Here is a 13181-nt window from a genome sequence, read left to right on the forward strand (position 1 = left end):
CCAGCAATTTGCTAGAGGGTAGAGTTTGGAGTTCAAGTCCTACCGAGCTAAAGCAGCTTTGTAATCAATGCACCACATTCATAGTGAAGAGTCTCAGAGACACTAAGAAGCAGAAATGCGTGATGTGTGATCAAGGAAAAAAAAAACCCACATCCCCCCGCCCCAAGTTAATAAACTCAGATATTAGATTTGGTAGACAATGATTTGAAGATGGCTATTCAAGGGCTGGAGAGATAGCTCAGAGGTTAAGAGTACTGGCTGCTCTTCCAGAGGACCTGGGTTCAATTCCCAGCACCCATGTGGCCGCTCACAACTGCCTGTAACTCCAGTTTCATGGAATCTGGTATTCTCATACTGACATACATGCAATCAAAATATCAATGCACACAAAATAAATATTTTTTAACAAATGAAAATAAGAGTTTCAAAAAATGAAGGTCAAAACAGGTCCTCTCAGAAGAGAAATGACAGTCACACAAGGAATGAAAGGGTAGGTACCCCTCCCCATTTCTGGAGACATATGAATACAGACGTGACACATATCATAGCTGGTGGTCAGAAAGCACCTTACAAATGACCTAGGCAATGGCTGATAACACCTTTTGATGTAGACGCAGAAGTGTCCCTTGTCCAGATGAGGCCAGAGATCTCTTGTGATAAGGAGAAAATGCAGTTTCACACCCTCAAGAAGACGGAGAGCAATGTGACAGACACTCGAGCCGCGCCTTCCCACAGAGCTCGTCACTCCCTCCAGGTCATCACACAGACCCACAGTGCTGAAGCTATCTGAGTTTGAATTCAGCAAATGTGCCCCCCCCCCCCAATCATTTCCCTTTTCAAGAGAGCAGCCAAACTCCTCTGGTCTTGACCCTCAGGGCGTATTCACCTCCTGTGCTCAGCAGCTTGCTGACTTCTGATCTCCTGACCTCAGTCAGAAAGCATAACTTTTCTCAAGCCTCACTTACCCATCTCCTCCAGCAACCGCTGCGGTCTCCAGCTTTCCTGTCCTGTTTTTGGTTTTCTCTCATGTTCCAATAAAATTACCCTCCAGCTTCTTGGGATTTTGTTTGTTTTGAATTTAGCTGTTCATGGTGGTGCACATCTTTAATATCAGTACCAGAGAAGCAGAGGCAAGAGGATCTCTGAGTCTGAGGCCAGCCTGGGCTATACAGAGTTTCCAGCCTGGGCTACCTATCAAGAGTCTGTCTTTTAAAAAAGTCCAAGTGGAAATTATGAAATGAAAAGTATATTACCTAACAAAACGTTTCCATTGAAATGAACAGATTGATACACAGAAGGAAGAAAGGGTCAGCACAACGGGAACCAGAGAAAAGATCTGAACCGAAGCATGGGAGGAGATACACAAGCTTCCAGTGACAACAGCGTGTAAATGGGAGTTGGAGGAGGAGGGAGAGAAAGCACTGTACAAAAACATCTAAGAAATAAAGCCCCAGTCCTAAACTTAGTGAAAGAGAAAAGCAGCCACTGGAACAAGAGATTCGGGGAACACCATAGGAAAATCATGCAAAGAGCATCACTACTAACCTACCACAGACTGTGAGAAGCCAAAGAGAAGAGGAAAACTTCAAAGATGACAGAGGGGTGAAAGAAAAAAAAAAACAGTTAAAGTCAAGTGTGATGGTACCTGCCTGCAACTCAGGCTGAGGTGGAGGGACCCTGTGTCCCAAGACAGCCTGTGCTACACAGCCAGACCCTGTCTGAAACAACAAAAACAAGCCTGGAGGGACGCTCGGCAGAGCGCTTGCCTACCATGCAATAAGTGGTGGGTTTGACCCCCCAGCTCCACAAAATCCAGGACTAGCGATGCACAGCATGCCTGTACCCCAGCAGCCATGAAGTGGAGACAGGAAGATCAGAAGTTCAAAGTCATCCTTGGCTACACAGTTCAGTTCACTCCTTAGGACACATGAGACCCTGTCTCAGAACCAGAAACCATAAGGGAATGCATGTTCGCACAGGAGCTGAGAGAGCAGTAAAGGAGGTAACAGATTACTGTACCCACACTCACCAGCTTGAACACAGCCAGACTTGTTGAACTAACGTGTCACATCTTATTCAATATTTTCAGAATGTTTTTATTTTATGTGTATTGCCTCTGTGTTTGTCTGGGTGCCCAGTACCCAAGGAGACCAGAAGAAGGTGCTAGATCCCCTGAAACTGAGTTACAGATGGTTGTGAGCCATCATACAGGTGCTAGGAATCGAAATCAGAGCCTCTAGAAGAGCAGCTAGTGCTCTTAAGAGCTGAGCCATCTCCTCAGCCCCTCATTCAATCTCTTTCATAGCTCTCTGAGGTAGATGTTTACATTACCCACATACAAATGAGGGAAAGGGAACTACGTGGTGGAAGCAAAAACTCACTCCGAGGCCGGAGCTCCTCACCAGGACTGCCTCAGGTCCCCAAAGGGCAAGAGTTGTGCAAATATGGGCAGGACAAGGCTACTCTGGGGGCTCTTCCCCACTTGTTGGCAGTGTTGGAGCTTGGGATTACTCAAACAGAAATACTACGATAAACCACATGCATGCGCTGCATCTGTCAGCCAAGGCTGTGGTGGTCCTGAAGACTCCCTTTGCCATTAAGTAAGTACTAGGGCCTCCAACTGTCTTTCTCACCAACTGACTACAATCATAGCCAAAGCTTCAGATGGCTGGCCTGCGGCTTCCAGTGGCAGGCCCCTCAACGGTGGCCTTTTACTAAGACAATCCCAGCCATGTGTTTCTTTAAAGCCTGTTACTGGCTCCTTGGCATTTAATTCCACCTCTCTAACAGGGCCTCATCTCTCCTCAACCAAAATGCTCTTCTCTCAGCTCCACTTAAGGAATGCCTTGTGACTGGGCATGGTGGGATGTGCCTGCAATCCCAGCGTTCAGGAGGCTTAGGTAGGTGGATTTTGAGTTTGAGTCCACCCTTAGCTATGTAATAGGTTCCTGACTCAAACAAAACAAAACAAAACACAAGGGACCCATATAACTGCTCTTGCAGCAGTATCTTCTCCAGCTAGTACTGTGATCTAACAAATGACATCAAAACTCAGTATCCTAACAACTATTCCATTAAGCTGTGTGCCAGGATTCAGATGTGGATAGTTCTTTCTCTCTTTCACATCCAGGACCCCAACAAGAAGACTGCATGACAGAGAGTAAATACAGGCAGGGGGAACGTGGTACTTAGGGGCTGGAACCATTTGGGCACAACTTTCCACACACGCTAGAGGGGCGAGACTATCTGTCGTGAGCTGTGACCCCTGAACTCAGGCTCTGACTTGCTCAAGGCTCTAGGTCCTGCCTGTAATGGACCACCTGTTCTCTGGTCCCCTTTCCTCATGATACAGTGTTACAAACCAGCACCCTCACAGACTCGTGAGGACAGAGCACAGACACCAACTCTAATGGGAGGAGTGTCAGGATTGCCTGGTAACTTGGGAGATGTTGGGGCCATCACTGAGGAAGCAAACTACCACCCTGTCTTTACCTACTCCTCGCAGTCTCAACTCTCCCTTCTCTACCTGAACTTCTATTCTATGGGTCTGGACTTAGTTACTTTATCAGGTAGCTGGTCCTGGCTGCTTCATCTCCCCGTGAGATGCACCCTCAGCATCCAGCACTTTTCAGACCCCGTGGTCTCTCTCCCAGCTCGGGGTATCAGCTGTCAGAGGACAGGGTGTTTGCCAACAGCAGCATCTTCACGAGCACACCAGAAGTGAGAAGGAGAGATGACAGAGCAGGGAAAGGGAAAAGACAGGACAGACCCTCAGTATGCTGTGTGTCTCGGGCTGAAGAATATAGTGACTGCCTCCTGCCAAAGGTACGGCTTCAGGAGAGGCGCTTGGCCACAGGAAACCTGTCCAGGTCCCAGGCAGACCACAGAGTGTGTGGCATCTTCATCGCTGGTAGAAGATAACTTCTTGTCCAGTCCAGCTCTCTGACTAGTGATGTCCTATAAGGTCCACAGTCTCTTCTAAGAAAGGAAGGGACTGCCAGAAAAAGGGGGAGCCAGGTAGGCTTAGGAGAAGCTAAGGAAGGAAAAAATGTGTTTCTTGAACAGAAGGGTGGCAGTCCTGGGGGGAAAGGGAAACCACAGTGAGTCTGTCTTTCTAGGAACCAGGATGTGCCTCCTGGTGCCCTGGTGTAAGAGAGGTCCACTGAAGATTCCCTCCTAGTGTGTATCTACAAGTCACTGTCACTAAAGCTGTACAAAGAAACATCACTGCTAATATCAACAGGAGAGCCTGTTGGTGGGACTTGAGGGTTCCCCCTCCCCACACTCTTCCAGGAGACCCAGTAACCTGCCTGGCCTTCCTCTAACTAGCCCAGGTCTGACATATCTAGAGGACTCTAGCTTGGGGACATCAGTGCCTTCTTTCCCCTTTCTACTCTGAACCACCAAACAGTCTTAGAGTTTCATGATCACAGCCAATCCCACAACTGACAGCTCCCAGGGACTCCATCATTTGTTCACTGAGTCTGGCAGAGTCACACAGCAGGCAGGGACTTGGAATGTGAGTTCAGCCTACCTGCCCACTCAGCCCACATTGCCCTTGACCCTGTAACAGAACGTTCCCAGTTGTTGACTTGTGGCTCACTTATGCCAAGGGAAAGGAAGCCCAAGATAGGCGACTCAGGTGGTAGGTGACAGTTGCCTTCCAGTGTGGTCCCCAGTCCAGTACTTCCACTGTCCACTGTGGGTTACTACCTCAGGCTGGCCTTCTGCGGGGACAAAGTGGTCTGGAGAGAAGAATGTGGCCTCTGGAGAAGGGTCCTGAGGAGCTTAGTAGGGCGACCCACAGGAAAAGAGTGAGCCGCTGGATTTCCAAGCAGCTGCTTGCACAGCTGCAGCTGATCCCAACCATTACCTGAGTATCGGGGAAGTGCTCTTCCTGCACAGGACACCCCAGGAACATCAGGCTTCAGGGAGTGTAGCAGGCGGGTGAGCCAGGAGCAGAGCTGGCCAGGCTGCCTGTGCCAAAGAAGGAGGGGTTGGGCCAGCTGGGGCCAGAGTTAGTGTGACATCACCAGGCGGCCCGCCCCTGTCTGGAGCTGAGGGGAGGCCCGGAGCCTTTCTGGGGCCTGGGGGATCCTCTTGCACTAGTGGGCGGAGAGAAGTGCCTGCAGCCAACCAGGGTCAGGCTGTGCTCACAGTTTCCTCTGGCGGCATGTAAAGCCTCCACAAAGAACCTGGAGTTCAACTGAGGCTGCTGAGTCGGCCTGGGGATGGACCCCAAGCCCAGGACCTTCAAGGAGCATGCACTGAAGAAGCTGCAGGCCACGCTGTGAGGAAGAACAGTGAGGAGCAGCCGCAGCGACACCCTAGCCAGTTCCATCCCTAAGAGCCGGGCTGCTGCCAGCAGAGGCCAGTAAGGCAGGGCTGACGTACAGCCTGGGACTCGGGACCCTCCTGGAGGCCATGGTCAGGCTGCCCCGCTGATGGCATCGGGAAGCATGTGAAAGGCTGCTCCAGAGTCAAACAGGAGAGAAGAGGTAAGCGGCCAGCTCTCAACTGTAGCATCCAGGGGAACGGGGCTTGAGATGGCCCAGGGGTGAGCAATTCTGACTCCCCCTCCATCTGGGGGTGTGCAGCTGGACCCCACAGGGGGTCAGACCTTGTTTTCACTTGGAGCCACACCAAGCATCTGACTAGAGAGAGAGGACTATGACTACTTGGCCAGGGTGGTGTTGAGGCACGGAGCGTGGGGTTGTGATGTTGAGGACTTCACTGGTGGACCCCACTCACCTCTTTCAGACAAAGAGCCTATGAGGTGAACTGGAATGGTTGTTGGACACTGGTTGGTAAACCGGGCACATGCATGTGTGTTAGTGTGTACTTGTGAGGCAGTCGCCTGAGAGTGGCAGGGGAGCAGAGGACTTGGCAAGTTATGTTTAAGCTCTGGCTCCTCCTGCATACCCAGGCTAGAGAAAATGCTAGGACATTAGCAGACCTGCCTGAGGCAGTGGAAGCCCTCTTTCAGAAAGTGCCCCTGGCCAGGCAGCGCCTGCTCACAGGTTTCCAGTGGGCCAGGAGCAGAGGCGTCCTGTGCGAGACGCAACATGTCACACACAAGTTTCTGTCAGTGAGGCAAAGTGCTGTCCTGACTTTCCCTTGTGCCCAAGGACAGAGCAGATGGCCCCCAGGTCTCCAACTAGCAGGCTATGCTGAGAAACTGGAGGGCATGCTTTCCTGGTGGCCTCGTGAGGGGACGCTGCAGGCGCCACATAAGGAGTCCCTTGAAAGACTCGGCATGAGATAATTTCCAAACAGAAATGTTCTGTCGATCCCTCCCATCTCCCTGTGACATCTGTGTCACGGGTCAGCTATTGCCTCTGCTGCGGGAGTAGGAGAGTTCCCGGAGGCCAGTGTGGTCACTCAGAAAAAGATCCCTTTTCACAGGGGCTGGGAGGAAGACTGAGAACACCAGTTCTGAAGCTAGCTCAATGCTCTCTACATGGGTTCTTCTGAGTACAGGCAGAGTATAGCAGAGATTATGAGCTGGCTCCAAGTCTGAGCTCTTCTGAGAATTAGCTCAGTGGCTCTGAGCCTGTTTCCTGAGCTGTGAAATGGAGCAGCGAGAGTGCCCAGCTCTGTAGTAGGTGAGCAGGCACCTGCAGCTACCCCACAGCACGCATCTAACCGTTTCCATCCCACAGTGACTTCAGGGCCACTCTGAGTCATACATCACTGTTCTCTGGGGCGGCACATGAGGCCTTAGTCCACAGCCCAGTGCCTGTGTCCAGAGCCTCTAAAAACTCTGAACACTAGTTACTGAGAGCCCAACCATCAGAACTGTTCAGAGAAGAGAACAAGTACCCCAATTCTTTCCCTGTTCTGGATCTATTCTAAGGCAGCAGTTCTCAACCCCACAGGGGGGTCACACATCAAGTATTCTGCATATCAGATATTCACATTACAATTCATAAAAGTAGCAAAATTACAGCTATCAAGTAGCAACAGAATAATTTTATGTGAGACACTGTATTAAAGGGTGAGGTCTTTGCATCTAGGCCCAGGGTTTGAGGCTACCTGTAGCATTTCTGCAGCCAAGAAGTATACTCGAAGGAAATACAGAAACAGATCAAAACCTCCAGTACTACTCTTGCAGGCACAGTGACACAATGCACCACCTTGAGTGCTCCTGGTCTGCCTACTGACATCCCTGTCAGAACTGCAGGGACAGAAACATGGACCTTCCATGGTCCCTCAAGAGGACTGCCAGCCACACCTGTCTTTCAGAGGGACAGGCAGAGGAGCCTCCAGCAAGCCTGGCCATGATGGACTAGTGCCACACAATACCAGTGAATCTGAGCCCAGGGACAGCAGCTTTCCTCCCACAATTCCAGAGGGCCAAATGGGCTCTTGAGGTCTTGGAGGCATTTGGAAAGTGGCCGTGAAGTACATGCTTTCCAGCCCGAGCTTCTAGAGTGGGTGGCACTGAAGGTTTTCTGCTATAATCTGGACGCGGTGGCTTTCTGGCCTCTGTATGCTCTGGCTTTGTGAACCTGGCTAACACAAACAGATTATCACTAGGCAAGGACAGACAGTGCAGAGATAGGTGGGCAGCATGCATGATCCTGAGAATTACATAGCATGGCTATGGGTTTACAGGCAAGGACCCCACACAAGTCTACAAAGTTAGCCACTGAGCAGGCACTTTATGCCATTCCATCCATACCCCTACTCTAGGAAACAGGTTCTGGTTTTAGCACCCTCTTTTCAGATGGAAGAATAAAGGCTCCCAGGAAGGCTAACTTGCCTAAGGTGACAGTCACGTGACCCATGGGACTTGGACCTAGGACATAGTTCTAAAGCCTTTGCCTGCTTCCATCCTACTCTATGACTCCACAGAGTATCCTAACTCCTCCTATCCTAACGCCACCCTGTGTCGCTGGCAGTCAAGTCTGGTTTTGCTGCCCCGAATCACTCTGAGAGCAGGGTGCTTCCCTGGTCTCCATGCTGCCTTCCCTGTGGAGGCCACATCTACAGCATAGAAAGTGTGGTTGCATGTTCTCTGCTGTCCTCACAACCTGACACCATCCCTCACACTCTGCACATGGGGGCCAGTGCCTTGAGTAAATATTCATCCACGTGAGCAAATGGACGAAAGCATTCTCTCATCGCTATTTGGGGAAATAACTCAAGGCTGCTACGTGGGAGCTCACCATCTACACTATGCCACACCTAACAGTTCCTGAGGCAGCATCAGGCATCTGGAAACAAAGCGGACAGAAGGTACATTCAGCCTCTGGCCTCTTGTTCAATCATAGCCTATTTCATCTGGAATGTTCTCAACTTAGAGCACACACAGTGGAACTGCTGTGTGGAACTCGAGCCCACCAAGATGAGGCAGACAGACACCATAAACACCCAACAAATGCTATGAGTCATAAGAGGTGGCCCTGGCACCTGAAAGGGTCCCCAAGATGAGCAGCACTGTCCCGAGGGTTCAGAAGTGAGAAGTGAGGTGCGGAAACAGTACTTCTTCCACATCTCTCCATCAGTGGGCCAAAGGGGAACATTTCACTTTGACCTGGTCACTCTAGCCCAGCCCACAGTCATCTGGCACAGCCATGTAGTAGAAATTTCCAGGAGGAACTGATGTATGGAGAAGTGGGTCTTTTCTGTAAATGTATGTGAAACACCAAAGAGGCCACTTAGCTATAGGCATCCTGGAGTTTGTGGGGATAGATAGGACACTCCAGAAACCTTATTTGGAGGAGTTTCTATGACAAAGCTATACCCTACTCCTGAAGGCTGATTCAATAACTGCTTGAGGGAGGGTTACAGTATCCTGTCCATGTGCACATCACTCTGAGATACATTCTGATCACAGGAATGCTAAGATGCTGGCTGGGGAGCCAGGCCTCTGACAATCAAGCCATTGTGCAGGGCCACTCCCTGGTAAAACCAGCCTGTCTTGGGGCCAGCAGCCCCAGAGGCTTGGCCTGTCACTTAGTCCTCAAATAGGTAGCTGAGACCACCACAGGAAAGTTCAGAAGGAACTCTTCTCACCTCCCAGAGATTCCTGGTTTCCAGAATGCCAAAGCCCTACCAGGGGTAGATCCTCCTCTAACCTCTTCCACGGAAGACTGCATTTCCTTTGTCCTCCTAAATCAATCTTCAGAACCCACTCCAGACAGCAGAGATCTTCAGGATGGATGAGTACATGAGCCATGAGGCAAACCTCAGGCCTTGCTCTCAACCACACAGAACATGGAACTTGAGGGATAGATACACTGTTCTTGCCAAGGTCTCACCTGAAGCACTTCCCCTCCCCCTAGACCCACCTCCTCTAGTTCCCATCCTAGCTGGATCACAGGGCCCTTTAGCTCCCCACAACTGTTGCCACAGACATTAGGAATGTCTGCTACTATGGAGCCCCTGGGCAACAGGAACCATACCTCTTCTTCTTTTTTTTTTTTTTTTTCCTGCTCTAGTTTTCATGACTGGCCAGGAAAATATATGGAATGAATGTAGTCCTTAGCGTCTAGTTGTCTAGGTGCTATACTAGGAGCTGGGTATGCTGAGGGGATTCTAAGAAGCCCATACTCTGGGGCAGCCAGCCAGGGTAGTCTGAGCTCTGGGTGTTAGGTGGAGATGGCCACAACTGTTCATAACAGAGAGGTGGCCTTAAGAGGTCACCTTAGAAAGAAAGACAGACACATGCCAGGTAGAATTACAGGAGAAGGTTTGCCAGGCAAAAAGCACATGAAGGTAAGGTGTATGTTATGTAAGGTCACTGACTTGATGCCATGTGAGTTTTATTCAGAGCTGGAAGTGTGTATGGAATGAACTATGGGGTAGTATGCTAGCCTAGCACACCAAATGACCTAAGTTTAATTCCCCAAATACCTCTGAAACTGGGGTGCTGGCACACAGGACCTGACACTGCAGCAGGAGGAGCAGGGAAGGTCAGGAGTCTCCTTTGTCACACCAGCCTTAGCCAGCTCCTGGTCTACTTGGGCAACATCATACTCTGTCTGAAGTCTGCTTACGAGCATGTGGGTAAGAAAGCCATCTCAGACCCACCATCTGGCAGCTCTGGTCCTGGTCCTTGTCCTTATCCCTCAGTTCTGTGTGTTCATCTTTGAAATGGGTATAATCACAGTTCCTACTTACAGAGTGCCTATGATGTGTGAGGCGGGCATGGAGAGAACTTGTCCTGATGCTCAACGGATGAGACTGTCCCTGTCGGCTGAAGTGACCTTTGTGTTAGCTATTCAGCTGGGCTCAGAAGAGAAGCTACAGACCATGCCCAGGTTTTCCAGGAAGCCACCTGGGGCAGTGCTGTGCATCCAGGCTCAGATCTGGACACCCCCCCCCCCCAAGGGCTCCAGAGTACATTAGGCACTGCAGGAAGCGCAGCAGCCAACTCAGAAGCTGGACTTTCAAATGGCTTCTGCAGACACTCCCTGCCTCTGCTCTGCTGGCCATGATTCCTGGCACAGAGGGTTCCGTGTGTAGACTTCGGGGGAATCTTAAAATGGTTCCCAAATAATGCAGCAAGAAAAAGTAACAGCAGTATCCTCATCCTCCTGGCATAGGCACTCAGCTCCTCAGGCCTAACCACATCCCCTCTGCCCTATGATCTCACAGTGTGACCACAGCCCACCTCGACACATTCAGCCTTTCCTGGAAGCCAGCAGCTCACCCATGGCATGTGCATGAGAGCCTGGGACATCAGACACGCCCCACCCCCACCCCATCACTTCTCCAGGCATAGCTGGAAGATGTGGTCCTAGTTTCTCTGCTTCTCTGGTTCAAGCCTCTGTCCAAGTCTCCCACAACAGGGCTGACCCCAGGATGGAGCCAGACATAGGACTGGTAGATGGGAAGGCTAAACCAGTGGGTGATGGAAGGCTGAACTGAGGGGGACTTACATAAAGGTCTGGTGAATACTAACCGAGGAAGTGGAGAGCTGGCTGCAGCCTCCCTGGGGGCCTCCATGGCCTCCTAGTGAGAGATGATTCAGGATCCTGGATTGAAGACTGCTTATTCCCTCCCTGGCCTCCAGGCTGGGGTGAATCATGGAGGACAAATGCTACACAGTTCCTTCTCTAGGTTGTCCGAGGTGAGTCTACCACTGTTCATCTGTAATGCCCATTCTGGGGTCTCACCACTCACAGATCAAGAAGCTCTTTGTAACATCCAACAAGACTCACCCTTGTACTGACTTGAAAGCCATGTCTGCTCATCTGGTCAAGAGTAAGAAGCAACTGCATCCTGGCCATTAGACAATCAAACAAATAGGCGTCTTTATTTCTACTGACTGGAGACGTAACCTTGAAGTGAGGGCACGGAGCTGTAGTGTCCATCAAATCTGGGTCCAGATGTTTATTCCAAGTGACCCAATACCTTAGGGCCTGGTTCTTCCTCATGGCCTAATACAGGTATGACTTGTCTCCTAGGTCAGGAGTCATAAAACATGCTGCCTGGATGCTATTAATAGTAATCACAGAGGACAACTGGCTTCAGGCAGCCCAACCAGTATCTGGAGCTGTCTATGTATAGAACAAGACAGAGTGTGTGGGGTACACCCGTGCATAACAAAGGACAGCCATTATTCTTAATACTATTGGCTCATTTTGAGACTTTCTCTGCAGCTGATCCCTCCTTATCCTGGGTCAGCTGCTGGCTTAGGTACCACTCTGCAGGCATGCCCAGTCTTCCTGCAGCTTTTGAAAGAATGGCCATTTGCTGGTGTTTACGTTTTTGCTGGGCTCTCTGATGTCCTGATCTCGGACTTGCCGTCTCCCTTCATGCTTTGTGGTCCCTCAGACTCACTGAAACACAGCTGGAGGGCAGAGCCAGGCATATGTGGGCCTCGTGGCCTCAGCAGAGGTTACTTCTCAGGTCTCCAGAATGTCTGGGACGCCTCCACAGGTCTGTGCTCACAGCTGGCAGTGCAGTGCTAGCTCGGGCAGAGTGGTGTCTCTTCCAGCAGTCGACAACCTGGACTGAGCAGGGAAGTACCCCTCAAGAGGCCGGCTTGCAGAACCACAAGAGTTTCTTCCTGCCTAGAAAATCAGAAGGCTTTTCTTGGGGTTCCCTGGCACACTGTCATTTCCATAGCATGGTTGTTTTGGTGCATCTGGAGCACCTGCTACCTGACTCCATTATTCAGTAGTCCCATGACTTAGGCAAACGACTCACGGTCTTCAGGTCTCAGCAGTCTCCTCTCCTGCCCTGCTATTAGCCTTGACTTACCTCTGTGGTAACTAAATGGTTGTGCTAAGACTAGAGAGAGAGCCCAGCAGGCAGAGTGCTTGCCTAATATTTATGGAAGCCCTTGGTTTGATCTGTAGCACTGCATAAACGGGGTATGATAACACATGCCACTGACCCCAGTACTGGAGAGGTGGAGGCAGGGTGATCCTCAGCCTCACAAGGAGTTCAGAGCTGGCCTGAGGCACATGTGACCCTATCTTAAAAAAAAAAAAAGGAAAGAATACTAGAAAAACACAAACCCACAAAGACCATGATTGTATCCTCCTAGAATGGCAGAGCTCACCAGCAAAGCACCCCAGCACCTCAGTAATCAAATGGGGAAATTGCCGTGCTATTACCTAGGACACAGGTGTGGGGCCCAGCTCCTAGCTACACGGCTGCCCTGAAGCAATGGGTCCTTCCCAAAGGGCTGCTGGGAAGACACAGTGACAAGTCATAAACAAAGTGCTCGAACCATAGAAATAACTAGCTGGAGTCATTTTTATTATCTGAACTTTTCTCAGTCCTAATCTTTGAGATAAGAGCTCAGAAGTATATCCCAGGGCAGTAGCTGCTGCCATCGGGCAGGAGACAGTTCTGTGTCGCCAACATGATGCTTCTTTCTCAGAGCAGTCTACTGCCTGGGCTACAGTGCTGTGGTGGCAAGAGGGATATAGACACACAGTGTGTGGCCCCACCACACAGGCCAAATGGGGACATTCAGATGCGACCCACTGGAGGCTGGGTGAACCCAGGCTTAAGGAGTCTACTTCCCCATGTGCAGAGGCCATCCTGCCACGCGGTCACTGCAGCCTTGGTGGTGGGGAGAGGGAAGCCCGGCACAATGGAAACTCCTCGCCACACAATGTGGAAAAGCGATTCAGATCGGTGTTTTTATTTTAATTTCCAGGCCAAGGAAAACAGTTGGGTTTGCTTTTCTTTGTTGGTCATGGGAGAAAGCGAGG

The 13181-nt window shown here is 50.6% G+C and overlaps 2 protein-coding genes across 15 annotated transcripts in view; one reads left to right on the forward strand and one right to left on the reverse strand.

Moving 5' to 3' along the window:
- Window positions 1-13181, reverse strand: part of Ralgps1 (Ral GEF with PH domain and SH3 binding motif 1) — a 223701-nt gene that overhangs the window by 75444 nt on the left and 135076 nt on the right. The window lies entirely within an intron of this gene.
- Angptl2 (angiopoietin like 2) overlaps window positions 5082-13181 on the forward strand; it is a 29546-nt gene continuing 21446 nt past the window's right edge. Inside the window, exon 1 of the mRNA XM_057755025.1 lies at window positions 5082-5498. The gene's annotated coding sequence lies outside the window, so the exon portion shown is untranslated. The remainder of the gene's footprint in view (window positions 5499-13181) is intronic.

Source organism: Chionomys nivalis, chromosome 22 (assembly GCF_950005125.1).
Source record: "Chionomys nivalis chromosome 22, mChiNiv1.1, whole genome shotgun sequence".
Classification (NCBI taxonomy): domain Eukaryota; kingdom Metazoa; phylum Chordata; class Mammalia; order Rodentia; family Cricetidae; genus Chionomys; species Chionomys nivalis.